The sequence below is a fragment of the Poecilia mexicana genome, unplaced genomic scaffold (genome assembly GCF_051168715.1).
Source record: "Poecilia mexicana isolate PSO_F unplaced genomic scaffold, ASM5116871v1 scaffold_12, whole genome shotgun sequence".
Lineage (NCBI taxonomy): Eukaryota > Metazoa > Chordata > Actinopteri > Cyprinodontiformes > Poeciliidae > Poecilia > Poecilia mexicana.
The window spans coordinates 18,603,945-18,626,912 of record NW_028263381.1 but is presented as its reverse complement, the minus strand read 5'-3'; the positions used below and the strand labels follow the sequence as shown (position 1 = coordinate 18,626,912).

Sequence of the window (22,968 nt, the reverse complement as noted above, 5' to 3'; positions counted from 1 at the left end):
TATGAGTTTATACTGTTTTTCCAATAAAAAAAGTATTAAGACAACCTATTGCCAGGCCAAATGACATTTCTTTTGTAAATGAAGTGAAAAACTACAGTTGAGTGGCAGTCCTTGAGAAGCAATGTTTTTTTTTTTTTGTTTTTTTTTTCTTAAAGACATCCAAATGCAGCATATGACTTATGGTTTTTAGTCCCACTCCAACCCAAGACTCTCAAAGGAGGCTCTGAGGTAATTGACAGGTTAACGAGTGAATTGTCACTTTTTATTGGCAAGCTGCAGTTCCCCAAAGTTCTGTTGGAAAGTCTGAGACAAGTAATTGTCAGCCTTTCACCGAAATGTCTGTATCTGACTCTTGTTGCAGTGTTCGTATTTGAAATGAGAACATTGTTACAAAACAAAAGTAGAGAGCTAGAAGTGTCAACACTCAACTTGCCTGCTCTGATGTTGAGCAGAGTTTTTGAAAGTTGCTGAAATTCAGGTTTTTGCCCTAAGACACTTGGGCTTGGATGAAGGCATCAGATTTCAACAGTGCCATCTTCTGCGCTCCTCTCCATATGTGCCGCTGCGATGCCTCATTTCTCATAAACTCCCCAATGCATACTAAAGCAAAAATGTCAAAAATAATTATTCAACACATCGCTTTGTTCAAAGACAAAGCGCAAAACATTCTGCCAAAATGACAAATGTTCAGCACACATTGAAACAAGCAATGTTGATGTTGACAGTCTCTCACAAATCAGCAATCCAAGTAATAATTTCTATCAAACAGAAACCAGATCGGCCTTTTATTCCACTGATGCAGTGACAGCACACTCCGAACATCCCAGATAAAAATGGATAATAAGCCTCAAAATGAATTGATCTTTAATTACAAAATGTGGACATTTTTTGAAAACTTGGAACTTTAATTTATTCAGTGAGTGAAAAAAACAAAAACAAAAATCCACATTGAGAATTATAATTTTACTCAGAACCACATTTATTGGCACAGCTGCTTTTAGTACTTTATGCAATCCATTTTTGCCGACTGGACAGTAATAGTTGCTACTTTACAAGAATTTAAAGCATGAACATCAAGATAGCAACGCCTTTGACAGTTCCTATCTGTGATTTATTTATTTATTTTTTATTTTTATTTTTTACATCATTCTGAGACCTGGTTTCCATTTTCTTGAGCTCAACACCAGCAGTTTATCAAGGAATTAAGATTGTGGATTAATATTTCCACATAAAACAATTAAGTCACATAACTGGATGCATACTCACACAAAGATGAAAATATAAAAACAGAGTAATGTACTGTATGGTGGATATTATATATATATATATATATATACACTGTGCAGTTAAAGAAATGTAAATGGGATCATTTTAAAAATGAACAAAATGTGCACTCATATTGAATTTGTGCATATAAAAGCAACATGTTGGCTTGGAAACATGCAGCCAAATGAATCAGCCCCCATATCTGCGACTCATTTTTTCTATTTTAGTATGACCAAGGAGAAATGGCCTGATGAGGAACAAAGATATGAGATAGAAGTCCAACAATATGAGCAAAATGATCAACATCTTTCTCCTTTCTCTGTAACAAATAAAAAAAACTAATCTAAGGACAATTGATTACAGTGAAACTTTGTAACACATTCTCAACTGAAAAAGAGAGTTCTGTTTTTCGTTTATGCAGCCCTCTTCTTTGCCTTCCTTTAGTCATAACCCCCACAACCTAAGAGCTGTGTTGTCCCTGTTTTTTGATCCAGAATTTGTGCATATTACAGGATGTACATGTTTATTTTTCCAGTTATTCAACCTCTTTTTATTACCCTATCTGTGGATGTTTTAATATTCCCTTCTCCATATGTATTTATTCTGTCACTCCATCCCTTTCTCCAGTCCATTCATTTCCACTCCAGCCAACCACCATGGCTGTCATGCTTTGCAGCCATCTTTGCAATGCAATGCTGATTTCTTCAAGCCCCCCTTGCTCTGAAACTGTGCCCTGAGTGAATGCAGCTCAATCAGCGTCTACCATCCGAACCACTTGTGCACACTCCAAAAGCTCTGCCATTTCCATCATCAGCCTGAATCATAGTTCGGAAATGTCGTTTGGTTGCCTCCTCAATCACACCCTTTTTGTTTTTTTAATTTTTCTTTTTTTGCTTTTGGTTGAGATTTTTTTTTTTTTCCTTTTTAAAGTGTACATGCATCTGTGGTTGACAGAAAGAGCGAATACGATGCATTAAGCAAGAGAACAAAAGCGAAGTCTCTCTGCACCGACTCCTGTTCTGCAGTGTCAGTAGTGGATAGCACACTCCTTCACATCTACAGACACGCACAGGGAAGACAAACTGAAAGCACATTTTTCCACAGGTGCAAGATCTTTTACAGAAAGAAGGATTTGCAAATTAGTCATGATTGATATTTATAAACCTGATGCTTGTCTTGTTTTATAAGTTATTCTTTGGAAGCACCTGAAATCATATATATATTCTGATAGACCTAAGAAGACAAGAATAGGTCGGAGAGGCATGGAGTAGGAGAATCTGTAAATCCTTTTAAATCCTTTGGTTAACTCAGAGATTTTCATGATTGTCCATGCACCTGGGCCAGCAGAAATGATGGGACTCTTTTCACTTTACACATAGAAAAGGCTAATCCAAGTCATTTTGGGTGGAGTTCCCCATCCATGAGAAGTTACAGACATACAGTACCTTGAGTTTATACAAATCGCTTTGATTTTAGAGATATAACGCCAGCTTGTTGTGGTTACTAGCTAATACTAAGCGCACTTGTTTGAGTTAAATAAAAATGATATGTGAAGAAATCGTTAGATATTCTATATGCATCCTGGAAAAAGAATATTTCATCCACACTTAAATGCTGCTTAAGCAAATTAAACAAAAACATGCTGTTCACTTTAAGCTTCATTTACATTCATTTTTGCAAAAGTATGCGCCTTTAAATTTGACACATTTTATTAGGTTGCAAAGACAAACCTTAACATATTTTATTAGGATGTGATAGATGTGCAATGCGGTTCATTTTGTGAAAAAGAAGGAAACTGACACTGGAAACATATCGTACATATGTTCGGCACACCTAAAATCCAGTTCATCAGGAAAGCAACTCAGAACACACAGACAGCAACAAAGCAATGTGCAGATAAAAAAAAGCTTCAAATCCAGATCTAAACCAATTTGAGAGTCTGCGTTAAGACTTAAAATAAATGGCCAAAGGTTCTTTTTTTTTCAGCAACAGCTATATAAATGCTTTTATAATAAAACCAGATACGCAAATTCAGAATTTGTCATGCTAAAAAACAAACAGCTAAATATTCATGCATGGTAGACATCTGGGTCATCTCACATCTGTGTCATTGGATCACAAGAGATAGGGATGGTAATTGTAAACGACTAACAAAGAAAAAAAGAGGGTAGTGCTTGAAAGATTATCTCCACCAACATCTGAAAATAATTTCCTTTAGAAGAGGGAAGGAATTCCAGTATGTCATGACACAAGACCTGAGAGAAGCATCTGGCCTTTAAGTGATCCATCTACTGTTCATTAAAATCTCACAAGAATAGTTTCAACAGGAGAGGTCAGTTACACAGACAATACTTTACATTATATATGAAAAGTTGAATATGCACCTTTACAAACTTCCCACATGAGCTTTACAGATTGATGGAAGACTTTTATAACTATTTGTCACAGTTTAAGGTGTTTTAGTATCGACAATGATGTTCTTTCTATAGTAGTTTTTGTTTCGAGTCAAGGTTGCTTCAGATTCTTTACACGACCTAATTCAGTATGGAGAAGTTTTATCACTGTCTGAAAACTTTCATTATGAGTTTAGTTGGAAATAAACATCCTGCTCTCCTCAAACATCTACAAATAGAACATGCAGTTCCACTAATCTCAGAAGTAGTTTAACCTTCGTTCCGTTTTACTTTCCTGGATGACAATGGAAGACATATTTTATGGGAAGACTTTGGAGTGTTTTTATGGGTGTGCTTTCAGGACAAAGACAGACTCTCATTGGATGAGGGAATAATGTGCTGGTGAAAAAATATCCTCAGTTCAACGTTGAAACATAGAAACATCCACCAGGCAAAGCATGTGTTTGTGTGTTTGTTTTTTATCCTTTTTCTTTCTAAGGTCATCGTTGGATTTGGTTTTAGGTAGCACACGTGGACATATGCACATTTCTTCTTGCAAAAATGCAGGTATGCACATGACAAGCGCATAAGCCTGCATATTTGCCCATAAATCAATACATAACAGGAGACATGAACTGCTGCCTTGCTTTATAAAATGGTATTATCTATTAGTTGCACAATTCAGATGAAACCTTTTCTATAGACAGACAAGAATAATCTAAGAAGACAACAGACAAGTGTGTAATCAAGTCCCAGTACAGTCTTTTATGATAGGTCTGTACCAGGGAGATGTTGGTCTAATAAAGAATATGCCACTTTTAAATATATCCAGATGTGCATCTCGAGAATTTATCACTTTAAGTTTTAGAGGATGTCTGGCATTTTTACGGAAAATGTTTGATCTCAGTAAACGTTCGAGTTCTTACAAACTTCTGGCTTTACATTTATTTATTTAACAGACTCATGGCACACAGACAAAAAAAACAAAGATAAATGACACAACAGTAAATAATAGATAAAAACAAAAGACTTGCATACCAGTGTTTCCACAAAGACGACTGTGGAAACGCTGGCAGAAGGATGTGACGGCATTACAATAAAACTGTTCTCTGAGATGCACAGACAACACATAACATTATATATCCAATCATTCTCAGAAACATTGTCAGAGGATAGTTTAGTTTGCATGTAATCATCGGAAATTACAATTTTTTCCCTGCAAATTTATAACCGACAACAGGAGACATCTATATTTTTTCTTGTGAATACATAAATTTAAGATAGAAAGTTTTTGAAAAAAAAAAATTCCTTTGTGAACACATTTATGTAGCCCCAGTACTCTTAATGCAGTTCTTAAAATATTTTTTATTAGATTAAAAAGCTATCCTAACCAATATATTTAAAGATTTATTGCAGACCCCAAATACTAGCATTACAATTGCAACGTGTGAAGAACAGACACATAAACAACTCACATACACAAAGTGAAACATACAATTTAAAGCAGCTTAGACTTCCTGTCATGTAGACAAGCATCTTTGTTCTGATATTTTCCTTAGTCTGACGCATGTGTGGGGAACATTAATGTTCAGTATACAGTATATCTTATCATTGGAAGTACTTTGCACTGTTTAAGCAAATAATAGCTTATTACCAAATGTAGACGCTGGAATAAAAACCCTTGAATCCAAATTCAAAGCACTTATGAAGCACATTTAAAGAAAACAGCACGTTTGCCCAAAGAGCTGCATAAAAAAGGTAAATAAAAGTGATAAAACCAAGACATTAAACATTCGAGCCCCCATAAAAGAGAACAGACACACTGAAAAGAGCATGTCAAGTCACTCTGGGCCAAACACTATTGAACAAAGGATGTTTATAAAACAGACTTAAGAAAAGGAGCCAAAATGCCCGTCTAATCTTTAAAGGCAATGTGTTTGAGGTTTGGGAGCCAAAACTGAAAGCCTGATTTCCATTAACTGTTTCTGCTGAAGACAATGACTTTATTGTACAATTCAAAAATAATAAATAATTTAGTTTGATTTCTGAAACATAATGATCACGTAGTAAGTATCCCACAATTTTGCTTTCTTTACCCTTATTTCAAGTCATTGTTCAATTTTTTTTTTTTACTCATACTTCATAAAAAAAAGGTCATAAAGACAACCCACCTTTTTCTACTGTACGTATGACCTGAATATAAAATAAAATTGGAATACATTTTTTTTCCCAGATCTTTATTTTCAGCAAATTTTAATTCTTCTTGGCAAATAATCCACATGACCCTGCATTGCAAAACGTACTGTTGCCTTTTGCTCTCTCTTGAGAAACCAAGCTTCAAGAAAGAACTTAAGGAATAATGTGGAACTCAACTGAGAATCTAAAAGTTGGAGGGGAGTAAACCTTGACTCTTCCAGACAGCTGAAGGAAGTTGTTCCTAAAGGCATGAAGCAGTCAGTGGAATATAAATTCCATTCTTTTCTTTTTTTATAAAGTTCTGAAAAAAATAAATAAATCAATGTTGGCTGCCACAAATGACCTATAACCGACTTAAGATGTGTTCAATCAAAGAATGTTTATTTTTGTTGTTTTTTATGCCAAAACCTGCATGAGAAATTCATTCATTCAGTCGGTCTGTGTGTATTTTATTACAGTTTTTAAGTTGTAAAGGAAACACGACTCGAGCCATTTGCTTAAAAACGATTATCAGACATTCATGGTGCTGCTTCTTCATTTCGCTCATCTCCCCCTTGACCTACATACCTCTATTGCATCCTCCATCTCACCTCCCCCCACCCCCCGACTTCTGACTGATTCCTTTCCCTTTCTCTTTTGTCAGCTTTTGTGATCTGTTGCTCCTCGGGGTGATGTTTTAGAGCAGATTGATGTTTTTAAGCCTAACCTTGGTCAGCAAGGACCTGCTTTTCCCCACCTTTTTTCCATCTGACCCTCCTCAGAGTACAGTACTTCCTAGTCAACACCACTTTCCACTCTGCTACCCCACCTTTCCCTTCTCATCCCTCCTCTCCAGCGCGACATCTGTTCCTCACTTCTCTTTGGAGAGACCATCCATCTCCTGCTCCCTTTTGTCCCTGCATTCTTTTTTGCAATGTTCCTCTGTCCATCCAAAAAATTGTTCACCCACCTCTTCCCCTGCAAAGACAGATTGATGGTTTGCCTGTCTTAAAGAGAAGCCTACAAAGACTTGTTCCTTCCCTTGACATCACTAAACAAAGACTCCTCTCTCCTTTCTCACTTCCTGTTTTCCTTTCTTTTCTCTCTTCCTCACACCCATTGAACTTTGTTTCCTCTGGGCACACTATCCAAGAACTCCCATTTCCTTCTGTTAAGACACTCAGTTTCCCTTCTTTTTATCCACTTTACTCTCTCCAAAGATTTGTGGTCATGTTGAACAACATAATTAACAGAGGAATGGTAAAGCATCTTTGCAAAAGTTAAAAAAAATCACCTCGACAGAAAATTCAAATACTGTGTCAAAGATCCTCTACAATACGTTGCTGGTGGATCACCAACTATTGTGAACAGTTGATGGGAATTCTTACCTCTATTGTCTCAGACTAGATTTGTGGCTTATTAAAATAAATATTTGTGCCATTTTAAATCTTTACCAGAACATCTGGAGTGGCTGCTGACTTTCCACATAATTCTGCTCGATTATCATCTGCCTTTGTGCTCCTCTGTCAGGGATTTTTCCCATTCAGTTTGATTTCTCCTGTTGAATTTCAACTGGGCCCAATCAGCAAACAGTAGAGAAAGTTGTGAACGACTGACATTGAGTTTTAGAACTGTAGTCTGCCTGTATTGGGTTGTAGTTTGGCGCCGTCTTCAGAGGAGTTAAATGAAGCCGTTCAGTCTGAGTTGGCCACACTTGCAAATACTGAGCAGTTAAAGTCGGAGCAAGAAGGATATAGAGGACTTTTTTTTTTTTTTTTTTGCTAGAAAAAAAATGCATGGCCCTGCTCTTCATAGTTTTGTTTACAGTGCATGCAATTATCTTCTTTCAGTTTGTGCATTACGTACATCATGGCCAAATGTTAGCTTTTAAGCTTTAAAATCCGATCCAATCACTTAAAACTTCAACAGAAAAAAATATCCAGATTAAAAATAAATTCAAAGCTTTATCAAAACAACATACATATCATTTTAACTTTTATATGTTTGACTTTGACAAAGGCCGTATCGGTTTTGCCGAGAGGCTCCTCTACTAAATGGCATGTTGACTTCTGTTATATGCAACTTTTTTTTCATATACGAGTTCCTGTAATCAGATTCAAAAAGGAGGAATAAACTTAGATGAACCAAGTGAGTAAAGTGAGTGTTTTAGCGTCTGGCCTCGGAGTGCTGTATAAACCTGTCCCACTAACTTGTCCTTTAGACACAGCAGCTCATAAACTCCCCTGAAAGACTGTTTACAGTAAAGTAGTCACTTCCATGTCAGAGCTTTTCAGTTGCTAACAAATTAGGTTTTATTGGGCTCACAAGCAAGGTGAGTAAACAGACTAAGGAAAAGGGAAAAAGCAGATGTGGCAGATTAAGATATTAAAGTGAAACAGTAAAGAACACTGGATTAGAAAAATGACTAAGCAGTATTTCTGATTGCTTTGGATGCTTCAATCTCAGCTCTTACAAATGCAGCCACTCTCTTTCTGAACCTATCCCACGCTTAAGCACACAAGACGCTATTTATGCTACTGAAATCAATTTTGAGAGAAATGTAGTCTGTGGAAGAAGAGAGAGAAATGACAGCTGACAGAGAAAAAGGCAAAAAAAAAAAAATAGGGATGCAACTGATTCCACATGTTGAGAGGAGACAAAGTGATAAAGAGAAAAGGGAGGAACACATGGAATAAGTGAGCAAGAGAAGACTATGAGGGTTGTGGCTGGGTCACTGCAGCCGTCTGTCCCTGTAGGCTTACATGACTCACCAGCAGAGAAAAGTTCAAGGTTAGTTTGATTTGACTGCAGAGATTTTTATACCTTTACCTAAAGATTCAACAACTACAATGGAAGTTGGAGATGAAAATACAGGTTTTCTGAAGATTTTTATTTTAATTTTATTTTGGAGCTCTTTTGGTTGGGGTGTCTGTTGCGCCGACATGTTTTATTGCTCCTGTTGTATTTTCCTTAACATTCCAAAAACAAATTCACATTTTTGCTCAGTATCAAGTTGCATTCAGCATTAAAAATGTTCACTTCATTTCTATTTATGTTACGACACAAACTTACCACCTGACTGTTTTACTGTACGCACATCCTGTTGTAAACTTAACTTACGTCATTCCTCAGATGATTAAAAAAAAACATTTTAATCTAATTTTCAGACTGATGAAAGAATGTGATATGTGTCTGATTGAATTTAATGTCTTCACAATGATTATATCCGAAGAAATTAGACAAACATTGTCAGTTTTCAAAATGAGTCCAGAAAGCGCCAAGATGGTAACCTCATGAAGACTACACGACACATTTATGTTCTCTCCGCTTGCCACCATCTGCAATTGCAATTAAATTAAATTCCATGTTGGATGAGCAGATTTACTGATTTCAAGTGTTAGTGTAAAGTCAACACAGTCCTCCTGAAGGTAACTCATGCATCATCCACTTATTAATACTGACAGGTTTTGAAATCTGTTCACTTAATCAACGCTTTGTCAATCATATACATGCAAACCTTATCACTTGCAACCTGTTGGAACGTGGACGGTTAGAACAGGTCACTGAAAAAGAACAAAAAACAAAAAAGTGTATGCCTTTGGCTTCAGTAGGGTGATTACTGAAAGAATGTCTTCATTGTCTGTAAAATAAATAAATAAAATAAAACAATCAATAAGGCAGCTGCAGCTCATCCAAAATGCTGCTTTGAAAGTCCAATTCTACATCAGAAAAGGGGATCTACACCAGTTCTTAAATCAAATCACACCAACTCACGGAATACACACCTGTATCAAAAAAAGAGATGAATCTTGATGAAGATGACTGATAATATCTACAAACAGATGGGATGCTGAAATTAAGAGCTGAACATGAAAAGGATTACTTGAATGACGGAGGGAAGAAAAAAAATAAAATAAAATGGAGTGGACAGTGTTGACTGTGGCCACGTATCTCAATCTGGCTTTGCTTCCCAGTGTAAATTTGTGTTTCAGCAGGAAGCGAGGAGGGAGGTCGAACTTCTAAACTTTGATCTCGACGATATGTTTCGACTGACACTGCAATCTCTCTGCAATCTGGACATGCCAAAACATATTCATGCTGAGCCACAGAAGCAGCAAAACAAGCAGTTTGAGATCATTCATCCGCGTGAAGCACAACATCAGAGCTGAAGAAACCAGCTGCAACAGAGAAACCAGAACACTAACAAGTATAGAAAATATAAAACTCACAGAGAACAATGGAGCCCACCAGAAAGCATGAGACTGCTGTTTTTGTTGTAGCCCAACCCCTAGAGTGTATTGTCGAGAAAAAGTCGAGCTCAGCCCACTTCCCCATGCTGGAGATTTTAGTTTAATAATAACAATAAATAAAGTTATCTTTAAAACTGATTACTCAGGTGACATCAAGACCCAACAGTAGAGTCAGACGGTAATGAAATTAATCTGGTTGTGTGTGTTGTTATTGTGTCCTGCAAACTTTGCTTTAATTCTACTTTTTTCTATTTAATCATAAAAAATCATAATCAGACAGAAAGAGAGTCATGGAACAGGAAGAGCAGGTTTCCTGGAGAAAGAGGATTGATGCTGTGGACAGTTAAATTATTTGAGTCATCTAGATTTAATTCTTCTGATCATTGTAATACTAGTGTTTGTGGTCCTAGTAAATTGGGGGGCTTCGTACGTTCTTTAGTTCCGATAAATAATGTCCTTGGGACTTATTCCTAGTCACTAAAATTATCTAAGCCGGTAACAAGTGCACGTTAATGACAGGGAAGGAGCTACCGTTAACAGATGTGGTTTATGAGCTCGGACACTGGCGGGGCTACTCCAATGTCTGTATCATGAACTGAAGCGGGGCATAACGTCTGGATGAAGGTAGTTAGAGCTTAGACGAATCTTTCTCGCCCCCAGCTTAAACAAAAGTTCTCTAAATTCTTATTTGCGGTAATACTCTGGAATTAGAGGCTTTTCGGACCCGTGAGACGGAGAGCTGGTCAGTAGTCAGTCTGCTAGAGTTGGGAGGAGTTAAGGGCGTGGCTGAATACTGTGGATTAACAGTATCATATATTGCACAACTTAAATGTTTTTAGATTGTATTTCACTACGGCTACAAATGTTAATGGATATTGTTTGAAACGTATGTAAAATACAACAATGGAAAAGTAGTACATAACTGTTGACTAGATACAAAAGTATATGGTTTTCATATTTTGTAACAAATAAAAACTTTGAAAAAAAGTCTGATGGACATCTATTACTCTATTACCAAATACAATCCAGTGTGAGAAACTGATTTAACCCTCATGCAGTCTTAGCATGATGCTCAGGAGAAGCGAGTCAGATGTCACGGTCGGTCAGCATGAAGTGGGGGTCAGGGATTTGTCAGACCGTCAGTTCCCCAAACCACACACACACAAAAATCCTTATTAAAGTCCACACAGAGTAAGTGTGAACAAAAACAATACCTAACATGTATTCAAACCATATTATCTCATATGAAAAGTCAAAATCAAAACCATCAAATTGGCCAAAATAGGATGTGCAAAAAGTCTGAGCTCATAAGTGAAAGAGCTCCAAAAAAACATGTTTTATTACACTAAGAAAGGAATACTTGAAAAGACTTAAGAGGATGAAGGGCTAATTCAAACACCAAAAAGGGGTTATTTCATGACACACATTATATTCATATGAATATACCATTAATAGTATGTCTCTTTTTGGTGCCTAAGAGGATACACTCCATATTAAATTCTCCCTGTTTCAAGAAAGCCTGGAAACCACCTGTTAAAGTGATCTAAAAACAGCAGAGGAAAACATTTGGTTTCTTGTGTTATCACACTTTACCTAATAGTCAGTCTTTAGAAATAAAACAAAAATGGCCCAACAACAAAGACAGCTATAAACTAAAAGCGAAAACAGCAGGGCAGGGAGAATGAAACACTTGTGGTCAAGTGAAAGCGAGAGGAGGGGGGAGAGGGAAGAAAGGAATGAATCCAGATGGACACCTATGAAAAAAACAAAAAAAACAATGAAAGACATATATAAATGGGTCAGTGTCTTTTACCTGATTGCAAGCATTTCCCTGCTAAGGAAAAGAGGTCTGCGTACAAAATGAATTCCTGTGAAAAAAAAGGATTATACACCAGCTGCCTTATTATTCGTCAACATCCTTTCGTTGTCCTGTTTGCCATGTGGAATATCTCTCTTTTCTTTTATCCAGAGCTGGGTACTGACTAGTTACTTAACTCAGTTGTAGTTACTTGAATATATTTGTGAGAGGGAAGAAATTACTTTTAGGAGTAGTTCTACGGCACAATAATATTTGCTTTTACTTGAGTAATATTACTGAAAACAAAATCAGCCTTTTCCAGCATCCCATAAGATTGTTTTTTGAAGCAAAAAATAACCCTACTGGGCCTGCAGAAGCAGCTGTGTCGTCCACTGCTGTTGTTTGCGGAAGATGCTTGTGCTTTAGATTTATTTACCAGAAAATGTGTATAAAAAAAGTCATTGTGATCAGTCCCATTAAAATTAATGTAATCATTTTATCAAAATTAATGGATTAAAGTCCTAGACCTAATAAAAAGTGATAGTTGGATCAGAAATACACTGATTAATGAATTTACTCAGATTCCTGATACATAGCTCAGCCTGCAGCAGCTTGCAAGACAAAATAAACAAGAAAACAAAACATGAAAAAATACAATCAAGTTAATAGGGTAAGTACTCACATGGCATTGGTACAGAAGAAACAATGGCAAAGAAAACACACTCTCCCAACACAAATTGGCTTACAAGGCGCAATTGCAGAGGCTGGGAATAGGCCACAATGACAGATCAGGAGCTGAAACACCTAGGTCAGGAAAAACAAAGGCATGCAACACATTTGCCAAAGACCCTGAAAACTGCAGCCTCACACTCAAACCAAAAAACGCCTCAATTGTCATTTGCCATCAAAGAAACTTTTGGTTCAAGACAGCACATCAGCTTAATTTGAGTCTCGACGTGAACCTGGCCAGTTGATAATTTCTTCACAGCTTTCTTTCTACTACGTACATTACGACATCACTTTCTCATTTCCAGTTGATAAAATAATAATGTTTTGCTGTGAACCCCTGTGGTTACTTTTCATTTCATTCTAATCGCTGTTTGCTGAATATGAGAGTGTTAATCATTCAAATAGATTACAGTTTGTTGATATTGTCGGGTGAAAGTATTATACATAACGTTTTTGTTCAGGACAGTTATTTCAAAGTCTTAAATGCATTTTTAACTTTGCTGCAGTAAGAGCCATAATATGAAGATCTTCTTTTGCCTTCATTGTGACCTTGGAGTCGTCTCCCCTCACGCTCCGAATAGATGGTGGCAGGGTTTCTTGTTGCACAAGTCGAAGTACAGTAACTTCAAGAGTGCCAGACTGGGGTCTGCTATCAGCATGCCTCTTGAGTCCCTGCCTTTTTGGATCCCATCAGTCCATTTGCATAATATCAGCGGTCAATGTGAGTGCAGAGAAAACATTTCAAAGACTAGCTGAAGGATAGAAAATGCAGAATCAGAAGTCCAAGTGTTGACTGTAACACCCAGTGGCACCAATGTCTCCGAGGCATTAAAAAGGGAAGACAGCCACAGACATTGAATATGACACTTGGGAATCCTAGATTAAGGCAGCAAGAAGGCACGATGGGACAGTTTGCCCAATAGTGAAAACCCCTGACCCAGCCTGTGTCCCCAATTTACAAGGACAGAGCTTTTCTTAGCAACTGAGCATATGCATAAATACATAAGATTAAAATTAATTGCCAAACCTATGATTTGCATTTGGTAAGGTCACAGACTAGTAGATATTTGTTACACCAACAATCCACTAATGTAGACTGCTGTTTAGTTTGCTAGACATGACAGGATACAAGAATGGCTTACTTAACAGTTGCCAGCCGTTAACATGACACAGAAGAACATGGCGTGTTCATTGTCTTTCAGGTCCTGGAGCATTATGTGTGTTTACAGAAAAAAATACCCAATTTTAGGTTGATAATTTACATTTAAGATACAAAATGTAACTTTTGATATAATTGAGTGTCTTTCTGGCTGATCTGTGTAAATGACTGACAAGGCACGTAAAATGTTAGATTTGTTTAGGAGCAAATAATTCTAATCAGGAACTACTGCCATGCTTTTTTTTTTTTGTATTCTGGTTTATTTAAAACACGAAGTGTAACAGCTAGATGTAACAAAGTAATAGTAGTATTAGAACTCTGTGTTGATGTCTACCTGTTTCAAGTTGGGGAAAAAAAAACAGTTTAAATAAATTCAAGTGCTTCATCCAGGCAAGGATCATTCTGGTGAATGCTTTCTCCGAATGGGAGGTTGCTGCAAAGTCAATAAGTGAAAGCAACAATTTGGACCTCTTAAGATAAATAACTTTTCACCAATTGACATTAAATGAAAAAAAAAAACACATTTGAATGGATTGAATTAGTCTATATTATTTTTATTGTATTGAATTTGGCTGCGTTGTACTGGACTGGATCTCAATCTGATTGATTGGAGCTCAAATTGAATTGAACACTGGAATTAACTGGATTGATCTAAACTGAGTTTAGAGAGAACTGATTCTACTTAATTGAAGATAATTTGGACCTATTGTATTTGTCCGATAATTAAAAAGGCGTTTGCTGTCTGTAGTAGGGAAATCCAGGGCTTAAATAAAACAACAACAAAAAAGTATTGTAGTGAGACACTGTTTCAAAGAAGAAAGATAAAGGTAGAGAATTCGAGAAAGCTGAAATATGTATGCAGACAGGGATAACAGGCACAACAAGAGGCGTTCATAAGCAGAGCACTTGTCATTTTTAAAATGCAGAGAATGTAGGGCATGTCTAATTACAGCAGAATACATGTCAAGTCCCTTCACGCACGCCCACTCAGCCATTCACTGGCTCTGTCCCCCTGGACTGCCCTCCAATCATGTTAGAAACAGAGCGATCATCACGGCAATACCGAAGACTGGATCAGGACAGAGGGAGTTCGAGAGAAAGAGGTCGCTTAGTGGATCGATACATATGGTGTAAGAAACATAGAAGCAAATAAAAGAGAAGAATTACAAGAATTACAATGACAGCGGGTAGAGGGAGTGGTAAAATAAAACAAGAAATCCTCATGATCAAGCTTACATTGTGTAAGGCTTCCTTCTTTCTTTTTTTTCCCTTCTTTGCTTCCTGTCTTCTTTCCACCTTCCCAAGACGCCATGCCTTTTTCTGTTCCGGTCAGACGTGGCTCAACACTTGCAGCCAGTTTCCTGGATATGTGTGATTTGTGCATTCAGAGAGGGTGAATATAGATGCATGCCACACTTTTTTCTTCTTTTTTTTTTTTTTTAAGTGTGTAAAAATATTTGAGTGCCATGTGATCTTTTACCTCTTTGGAATTATGCTCTAATTTGTGTTTATCTCATAAATCCCAAGAAAAATAAACATTTTTTTTTTCTGAAAAAAATTGTTTACGCATGGCATTATTGTAAAATCCATCAAGCTTTTGATGCTTGTAAACCATGTAGCTACAAGATGCAGACAACCTGTCAGAATGAAGTAAAAAGTATATTTTTTCCCCAAATAATAGAATAAGGCAGCCTGTCCAACACATAAGATATAGATAACACTCGGTGTAATGTTTGCCATGAAGAGCCCTAAACACAAGACAACTGGGATTATATTAACAAAGGCCAGAAGTGACAAAGGGCCACGTTTCAATGAGTAACCACGACCAGTCATGTGAAGAGCAGAGAAGGAGAAAAATGCACAAGAACAAACTGTGTAAATAAAAGCAATATAGCAACAGAGAAATTGGAAAAATAAAATAAAAAAATGTAGAAAGCGGAACTCCAATGGTGACTAATAAAATAACCAAAACCAATAAACAATGACATGAAATTTTTTAACCGTGACAGAGACCGAATTTAATGCCACTTGGCTGAGAGTTGGAGTGTGCATAAAAAAGGGAGAAACCCTGAAATCCTTGGAAATCAATTTAAATGAAATTAAAAACGGAGACAGCATTGTTTGAACACTCATGTCTCAATTTTTCTCTCCGTTTTCACTTTCTTTCTTTTTTCTCTCTCTCTCTCCTGCTATTTGTTTAGTTTTGCAGCACCAGAGGTATGTAAACCATGAAATAAATTTGTTCTCAGTCAACATCGTAAGTGCTGACATCACTGACTGCAATGATTCGAATTTGCCTAATACACAGGAATTTAATTCCAGCCTTTTGTTTCCTTTGTGTGTGTTTCTGTGTCAGGGAGCCTCAGCAAAGCAGATGGGTACAGCAGCTGCACCGCCAAGGCTATTTCATGACTCGATACCCAACAATAAATTCCTAGTAAATGCAAAACTGAACACCTTCAAACTGTTCAGCAGAAGCCCTCACACACTTCTAGGTATTATTTTACTATAGAAAACAACTTGGAGGCATTCAGCATCCATCAGCCATGTCCTGATTCTGTCTCACAACGGGAACAATCCTTCCATTCATCCAGAAACTGAAGAGCACTTAATGTTATGAACGTACCTTGAGTGTATTGATGTGTATTTCTTTGAACTTTCATATGTTAAAACTAGCCATTTAATTTTCTCCTACTAGTATCTGAATATTCAGACGGCGATTTGTTGCTCTTTTAATTTTATTGTGTGCACAGACAAGAAGTGGAACAGGAAGAGCGCATCAGCCAAGGCAATTTTATTTATAAATCATCACTTATACACAAGGTAATCCAAAGCACTTTGCAGGACTTTACAGGGGAAAAAATGGAAAAAAAAAAATTAATAAAAGCCTAAACATGCAAGCAGTGGATAAAAGAAACTAGATGTTCAAATAAAAATATTGAATTCATACAAGACACAAATGTTTCAAAGAGAATTTTGTCCGATTTTTTGCTCCAAAGCTTCAACAGACTAAAATCTTTTTAGTCCTGATTTACAGGAATCAACAGTTTCTGAACGTGTCATCGTTTCAGGAAGTTGCAGAATTTTGGAGCCCAGAAACTAAATGCCGTCTTGACTTGTTGAGCTCTGGGCCAGTAAATTATGAGTAAACGCATCTTTGAAGACCTAAGAGGGGCTACATGGTTCTTACATGAAAAGCAACTCAGAAATGTGTCTCAGCCCAAGAACATTTAGTATTTTATAGACCAATGGCAGAATTTTACAATATATTCTTTGACAAACAGAGAGAGAGATCATTTATTTTACCAAACTATTATCATTATTAGCTAAATCTAAAATAAATTTTAAAAAATGTCCGGCTTTTTTATCACTTCTTCTTTTCCTTCAAATCTAACCACCCACAATAGCTGTTATAATTTATACATTTCACAATGTTAGATATGGCATTTGCTCTTTGACATTTCCCTTCACACTCTTGCACCTTACTTTTAAATTTCTATTTTTATTTTTTATTTTTCCCAAGTTGAAACCTTCCATAAATCACCTTCAACTTTTCCTTCTTAACCTGAACTGCTAAGGTATTTTTTAGCCCGTCAACAGTCAAGATTAATTCTTATTCTCAAAATTTTATTTTATTTTTTTGCAGAAGGCAGAAAAAAAACGTAGTCACAGTACTATTGTTTTGTTTTTAGCTGAAGATTCTGAAATTGATAGATTTTATCAAAATTATATGAAAAAATTTTAACTTCTGAAAAAAAAAAAAACTTTACAAGTTTTTTACCTTACTTTTAACATGATCCTGCACAGAAAAGGTTTGTGTGAGGTTATATGTATTGCCTGAAGAAGCAACTAGTGTGGGTGGATGGATTTCAAGGGATCAGTACAGCAGCCATGTCATACAGTGCAAACTGCTCATTTCAGACCTTTATAAAAGTGCACATTCTCTGTTAAACTAACAAGATGTTTTGTGCCCAATGAACCATTAACTGGTCAAAATACAATGAATTAAATTTGGTTATTGTCTTCTGTATTTGTGTGGGTGGATAACAGCAGTGTTAGCGAAATAATTCAGAAAATTTTTATTACACTAACAAAATCAGTTGCATGATGAGAAAATAACATTACATGGAAACAATGAAATCTTAACAGTGGCCACAAAGTTCAAGATCGGTCACGAAGCTGAACTGACACGTGTTTTTAAATATTTCTGTGTTTACTACAATATGCTTCACAAATGTATTGAACTCAGAGCAAAAATAAGGCAAGGCATTTGCAAAAGATGGAGCAGCTCAAACGTTTTTAATGTTCCCATAACAGTTTTTAACAGCTAACGTTTTTAAATAGACCCGTTTTAGAACTTTATAGTAACATTTTGCGCCTTATTTTTGCAGTTAAAGTTGGGTGTTATGCAAATTAACTCAGTCCTTGAAGATCAGCGAGTTATTCACCAAACAGAGGACATAAAGGCTGCTCTTCCTGCTGCAGCTGAATTAGATCGGGCATATAAAAGTTGTGTAAGGAGGGGAAATATACGGTGATGCAATGATTGCATTTTCAAACATGACTGTTTATCAGAGGAAGGGAGTTGATAGGAGGGGAAATGGTGTCTTATTCCACTAAAACATTATAAACACGGTCATAAGGGGAACGGAAAAAGACAAACCTGTAAAAAAACGAGGTGAGAAAGAAAAGATAAAAGACATGTCCAAAGACTTGGCGTTTCTTTTCCCCCTTAGTAGACGACTCCCCAAGTCATCCCTGACATAAATCAAGCTGGGTTATTTTGCCAACAATGCACTTACTGCTCAGTTCATAAACAATGCTTTTATGGCTTTTCACCAGCTCAGTTTACTTAGCTGGGGAACCTGATTGAATGAAATGCATAGCAGGAGGGACCTTAGGCAGAAGTGAAGATGAGAAGTAGGAAGAGATTGATTTCAAAAGAAGAGACCTGAAAGCAAAGAACAGTAAAAGAGTAGTGAATGATTCACAGTTAAGCAATATTAAGATTATAATCTTGTGAATAGGGACAAAATGGGTTTTAATTTTTCTATAAGTTTTTTTGTTATTTCTCAACCTTATGTATGCAAATATGACAAATAATGTTTTGGAAATGTAAAGATGCTAAGGTGCAGGCTCCCAGTTGCAACATTTAAAAATAAAATTATATATATTTTTAATCGACCTGACCTAGAACGTTGTCATCACCATCTGACAAAAATAAATAAATTTTTTTTTAATGATTTACAGACAAATGTTTCTCAAGAAACAAAAGAAATATTATTTAAAACCAAAAACAACAAAAAGTCCATCTGACGGAGTTGACAGAACTGAAGGTGGTGACTAGTGAGTAAAATGAAAAACTTGGTACATGTGAAGTAATGCAATTTATGTAAAATACATTAAAATGAATTAACTGCACATTTAAGTGAAATTTGACAACAATTTCACTGAAAGAGTCAGAAAAACTCTGATGGAGTTGACAAAAAGCCAAACTACCTCAATTTATATGATGTTATTCTGAAGGAGGCCATATTGTAGCTCATCAGGTCCATGGAATCTTTACATTATACCAAAATTAAGCTTTTATTTCACAAAATTTCATCAAAGTTTTGTAAATTGTCAGTTATGGTGTTGACACATCATGGTTGTGACAAGCAACTTAAGAATAAAACAGAAGAAAAAACTAAAGAATAACTTAAGCTAACCGGAGCTAACTAGCCCTCCTAGCAAAGGAAGAGAAAAGACGACGTCATGGGGTCCTCAGAAGTTCTGGTGCCCCCCAATAATGCCTGATTTTTTTACATTCTTTTCATTTCTGACGGTGTTGACAAAAACTAGGGACAAATTTCAACGGAGTTGGAAAATATATAAAAATGATTTTTAATTCAATTCATTGATAATTTTATAATTATTTATATGACTACTTATACTTAATTGTCACAATATATAATTTTAGTATTTTTTAATTATTTTAAACTATTATAATGTATTGATCTCTGCTCCTGGACAAGGGCTTTTACAGGCATCATCCACTCGAAAATATACATTGTTGTGCTCACATGACCCAAGTTAGTTGAGTCAGATATTTGAAAAAATTATATTTAGTGTATATTTTATTCAAATTTTGTGCTTTATCCATAGGACCTGTTTTATCCCTATTCTCAAGAATCACTGTAATTAGGGTGATGGTAGATGGGAAATGGTGACTGTACCTACACATTTATATATAATGAGTAAAATTCTCTACTTTCGCAAACAGTTGGTCAGGACAAAAATACATATAGAAAAATGTTGTGCTTGGTTAAGTGAAAATGTTCTATGAAATCAAATCTTGTACCTCAACATATATGATAGTTATTGGTTTCGATAGTCTGTGGGTGCTTTCACACCACCTCTGTTTGGTCTGCTTTAAATCAAATTCTAGTTTGTTTGTCTAGAACGTCTGATTTGTTTGGGGAAGTTTGAATGTGCAATCGAACTCTGATGCGGACCAAAAAAACACTTGGTTGAAGTGAACTCTGACAGAGTTTGGTGAATGCCAAGTGGACTGGACACCGCTCTAGAAAAAGGAAGAAACTATAGTTGCAGGGGGGTAGCGATTAATCACAAACAAAACAAACATGTGTCAAGCACAAGTGGGACAAAAAAGCTTTTGGTCATTTACTAATGCCAAAAGAGAAATCCTGTAACTTCTAAAATCTCACACCACTCCATTCTTGTTTACATTTTCTAAAAAATGTTTTTGTCTTAAAAATGGATAATTCCCCCCTCTCAACTCCAGCCGACACCACAAGGCAACAGTCTTGAACCGTATCCAACATGCACAGAGCACGTAAACTAAATCTTCATTCCCCTCAGGCATGGAGACTCACCCTTCAAAATTCTCTCCATGACTGACTTGGCAAATCTTAAAGAGTGTCAATGAGTTCTGATTCCCGAGGACAGATGCTAGTGTCAAGCCTGACCGGGCCTCATCTCAGTTGCACCTTAAAGGGAAAGTCTAGAATTTTGACATGAGGTTCTATCAAGAATAATAAGGACTAGCATCTCACCTGCAGTATTTAACATCATCTTTTGGTTCAAATCCAGATTATCTGGTCCCAGAAGCCCAAACTAATGGATTTTCTAGGCACAGCAAAGGCTGAGAGTGAAACATGTCAAGCATTTGCAACTTTTAGTATCTATTACCTTGTTGAGGACGGTTACTTTGTTTTTTTTCCCCCATTTTCTTTGATCAAATAGAAAAATAGTTATTGTTGTTTACAACTTTTGGAGTGTGCTATGCTGCAGGCTTGTTAGTAACACTTTACAACTTCAGGAACAGCTAAATCAAAACCTTTAAAGAGCTCTGGTTTTATTAAGAACTGCAGTTTCAAGAATTCTATCAAAACCATAATCTTGAATACAAACTGCTCAGCTATGTGTAGCGTAATTGAATCTGCGTTGTGTCTTGTGGGAATAACAGCCAAACAACAGCTGATCTTGAAGGCACCTTTAATATCCCTGCATTAAACAGCAGAAAAAGAAAAGTCAAAAACAGGCTCTTTCTCTGCACGGTGCTTCACAGCGCCTTCTCCCACACGGGATTCGAACAGAAAAAGCGCGCGCGTCGCACGTGTGCAACTTAATGAATAACAAAGCCCAAAGATGAGCATAATAATTTTAAACAGTACATGAATAACAAAAAAATAAAAATTAGACAAAATATTCAAACCAAAAGCAATGAAACATCACATACCTGCATTAAACAGCAGAAAAAGAAAAGTCAAAAACAGGCTCTTTCTCTGCACGGTGCTTCACAGCGCCTGTTTAACAACGTTTGAATGCCGAAAAGCACATTATTTTACAAAAACATAATACTTATATTTAAAATACACTTATTATCCCCAGAAAACAAAACTACATACCTTCTCCCACACGGGATTCGAACAGAAAGAGCGCGACGGAGATCGTGGGAAAACCTTTCATGAACTATAGTGGTATGCCCCGTTAATTGTTCTTCCCAAACCCCAAACTGACACTCAAAACAACAATACATGAACTCAATATGTTTAACAGTAGAGATAACAATTTACCTTTTCCTTTATAAAACGCCAAATTTAAATAAAAATAATAATTTTTGAAACAGGAAGTTACCCGCTGTTTACAATGGATCTGCCGTCTTTTCAAAATAAAAGCTGGTACTATTCAGATGAGTTCCTACTGGAATAGCGTTGCACTTGGCAATCTAGTGTAATAACATCACACTGCTACATATGGATGAAGAAAATAAGTAGTCGTACATTTAAACATACAATAATAATGATAATAATAAAATTCCTGGCATAGAAAACAAGAAATATGAAGCTGAAATAATTTCCTGCTCATGCTTTTGAAAGCCCCCAGTCCAGAGGGATGTTGAGATCTCATTTCAGTTTCACAAGATGAATGATGAATCTGGTATGTTGTTTTTTTTTTCTTTTGGAAGAATGACATGATTCCATTCAGTCAGATGTAACAGAGTGCAAAAATTACAAACTACCTTTGGAATGTGACCCAAGTGACCAGACCTAAATGCATCCTCAATGAAGCAAATTCAAGCAACAAAAAGCATTTTGAATAAAACCTGAAGTGTTCTCAGTTTGTTAGAGGGGCTAACACTGTTCAACGAGCACATGCTCTTATGATCAATGAGTTCATTCTGCAAATGTTGAGCCACTGTGCTGTGTGACATGTTGTGCACATTGCTTACATAAACATTTTTTTTCTCCATGTTGGACTCCAACAGCACAAGTGGGCAACAATTCAAAGCCATATGTTTTAATACTTCTTATTGGGAGTCTTAACAGCCGGTAAACATTCACCAATGCCGCCCATAAAGATGTGAAACAGGCTTAAGTATTGACTCTGTATGAGAGTCAATGCATAATGACACCTTTATGCATTATGACGTTCTCTGTAATGGAGGAAAACTTTGGATAAAAAAGTAGGACCTATATGGGTCCTAGATGTGATGCACATCTTGAGCTGAGTTTTTTTGATTACCATATAAGACCTAAGACCTACTGTGCATACCATGCCTTGCTGTTTATGCAAAATTGATCTCATATAAGAAAAAGAAAAATCCATATAATACACATATTGACTGAGCATAGATAAACTGTTTAAAGCTGAAAACAAACATGACAGCAAATATGTAGCACTTTGCAAAAGAGA

The 22,968-nt window shown here is 36.3% G+C and overlaps 1 long non-coding RNA gene across 1 annotated transcript; it reads right to left on the bottom strand.

Moving 5' to 3' along the window:
- Positions 1 to 21,250: 21,250 nt before the first annotated feature.
- LOC148156014 (uncharacterized) lies at positions 21,251 to 21,861 on the bottom strand. The gene is made up of 2 exons (XR_015764781.1): positions 21,681 to 21,861; positions 21,251 to 21,578 (listed from the first exon to the last, which is right to left on the bottom strand). It is a non-coding gene; the product is annotated as an uncharacterized LOC148156014 (long non-coding RNA).
- Between the last annotated feature and the right edge of the window lie 1,107 nt (positions 21,862 to 22,968).